Raw genomic sequence first — 3276 nt, forward strand, 5'->3', positions numbered from 1 at the left:
ATAACAATACTTTACATATTAGTACAAGAGCCAGGAAGAAAAAAAGGCAGTTATTTCACCCCAACTTTTGATTACTTTAATGAAAACTAGGTATAATTACTAGTCGAGATTGATGAGTCTGCCAAGTATAGGGAGGGGGAATAAACAATGGCGGCTGTTTGAAAACCTTAAAAAACACTCATTGTTTATCCGGAGCTCTATATCTTAAAAACTACCAACAACACAAGAAAATCGAAGAGAATATTATTTACAGAAGAGTAAATTTGCTGAAATATTAGCCCCCTATAAGACCTATTTACGTCCAATAGTTCTCGAGATTAGTAGTTAGTTAATTTACTTTGAGAATTCTATATCTCAGGAACTATGTGACGTACAGATGTCTATTAGCACTCATATTAAAGCTAGTTAATTGGACTATAATGAAGTTTATGACCTTTATCTTCGTAGGAATAGTAGTTTTCATGATATTTACTAAAATAAATTGATTTATAGTTCGGAGAATAAGTTTGATTAATGAAAAACTTCATTTGGGAACCATTGGACGTACAGATGTCTGCCAGTGCTCAAATGAAAGCAAGTTTAATTTAATAAAAAATAGTTAATTATGTTTATCTTTGTAGAAGTAGTAGTTTATATGATATTTGTCAAAATAAACTCACAAAATGTTAATTTCTAGTAGTTCGTATAAAATGTTGGATTTTTGAAAAAATAAAGAAAATTTAATTTGCTATAAAGTAGTTTATGATACTTATCTTCGTAGGGGTAGTAATTTTTATTATGTTCTCATATGAATATGAATTTGACAAATGAAAATTTGTCCGAACAACTATAAATCAGTTCATTTTAGCAAATTTCATGTAAACTATTACATCTATGAAGATAAACATCATAAACTACTTTATTGCTCATTAAACTAGCTTTATTTGAGAGCTAATAGACATCTATACGTCAAATAGTTTTTGAGATATACATTTTTCAAAATTATTTCACTAACAACTGATCTTTCAGTAACTCCCATACAACATTTTTATGAAATGTTGATTTTTAAAAACCTATGTCTCGAAAACTATTTAACGTAAATAACTTATATATTAATTATGTCATATTTTATCCATAACCCGCGTATTAAGGTTGGTAAGGAAAATGAATTAAATAATAGTATTTTTATGTCATAGTATTAACATGAAATGAATGAATGGAACAATACAATGGTAAGCATGTTATGTAAACAATAATCTGAAGCCCTAACCCCATTAATGATTATCACGTCCTCGTTCTCATCCTATTGGAATTTATCCCATTTTCATACTATTTTATGAAATTTCAAGTACGTGACATTAATCCTTTTTATTTATTTATTTTTTTTAAGTTAGCCTAAATCACGCAGTTTATTTATTTTTTTGGGAGGGGATGGTGAGGGGAAGAGTGTACACATTTTGAAGTAAAAAAGTGCTAGAATATACTTGACATTTTATTATTTAAATAACTACAAATCAATCCTCACGTTTTACTCATTTTTTTCTGATATAAAAAAGGTGGAACAAACCTGATTCGCATATTCACAGCCTTCTCCATCATAAAAGTTATGTTGAATCTAAAAGTTATTCGTTACGACTAAAAGAGCTTGTAACGTTAATTTTCAGAATTATTCGGCATTTTAAAAAAAACTTTCACAATTTTTCTTTTTATTGTTTAATTTAAAAATTTCAGTGTGTACCCTACTACTAGCAGATGTGTTAAGATTAGATATGATGCATCACATATAATTAAATTTTAAAAATGTTTGTACTATTACTTACATATTATAATACTATACTACTAATTTTATTATATGTAAAATTACTCTGTGTATACTAAATAGTATGTAAGATATATATTGTACATACTAGTATATTTTTATGAAATGAAAATCACCTTAAGTATTAAAAATGTACTGCCCAAACACCATGACGTCCTACGTAAGTACGTCCATTTTAAACAATAATTATTGAATATTCATAAGTCGCCTTTAAGATCCCTACCATTTCAATAAAATAAAATATGACACATTTTTCAACTTACGTGTTCTTTTAAGGATACAAACGGTAGAACCCATATATAATAATAAATAATCCATACTAAGTAAAACTGAATTGTATCAAAAACTAGGTGTATTATAAGCTGAACATGTATTTCTTATATTATAGTCATAATCGAGAATAGCCACTTTACCGACCGTAGATTCGACCAGTTTTATAAAACGTTTTAAAAATTAAAATGTGTGTATAAATATTGTTTAAATAAATAAATTTTAATCTCAAAACAATAAATTATTGTTTATAAATCCGACGTTTCGGCCAATTCTGCTATCCTCAAGGACAATCTTAATACAGTTTTGGAATCACATCAATTTTAAAAAACTTTATGCAGGCTATTCTGCCCAGGTCATTAATCTCAGTCCACAAATTATCCTATTTTACCAATTTTTCACATAAAATTGAATCTTTTAATCCAAGTCAATCTTTTATTTGTCATTATTAAAACATTAATTAAAAAATAGGGTAATTTGTGGACTGAAATTAATGACCTGGGAAAAATAGCCTGCTTAAAGTTTTTTAAAATTGATCTGGTTCTAAAATTGTATTAAGACTGTCCTTGAGGATGACCGAATTGGCCAAAACGTCGGACTTATCAAGAAAAATAAATTGTTTTGAGACTAAAATTGGATAAGATTTATTTATTTGAACAATAATAACCAGTCTAGAAAATTTTTAAAGATTATATATAAATTAAAATGGTGTGTTTATGGTACGCAAATAACAATATATCTGCCTAGCTCAAAAATGGAAAATCTTACGAAATTGAATTTACATATTTTTAGCAGATAGGTGCCTCGGATGCAACAGCAGTCTTTTCGATAAAATCAGCTGACCGATATTAAAATAATTAATCATTTCATATTTTTGCTAGTAGTAAAAAATGAATAAATGTTAACTATGAAAAAATTTGATACTTAGGAGATAGAAGGAAGAATCCTTTATCCAGTTTAAAAATATATTTCAGAAAATAAGAAATTTTAAAAATAATAATTAACACATAAAATTATTGGAGGTCATGAAGAATGACGAAAAATGATTAAATTAAGAATATATCCAAACATGAATTTGACTATAAGCATGCACAGTTTCACCACTTAATATTCTTGTTACCATAGTTAATATACTATGATTATTTTAATTTCACTCAAACAATATATGAGCCATTTAGTTGACAAGATGATTAAATCCATAAAATATA

This window comes from Halyomorpha halys, unplaced genomic scaffold, assembly GCF_000696795.3.
Source record: "Halyomorpha halys isolate HHAL.00 unplaced genomic scaffold, Hhal_1.1 Scaffold29.1, whole genome shotgun sequence".
NCBI lineage: Eukaryota > Metazoa > Arthropoda > Insecta > Hemiptera > Pentatomidae > Halyomorpha > Halyomorpha halys.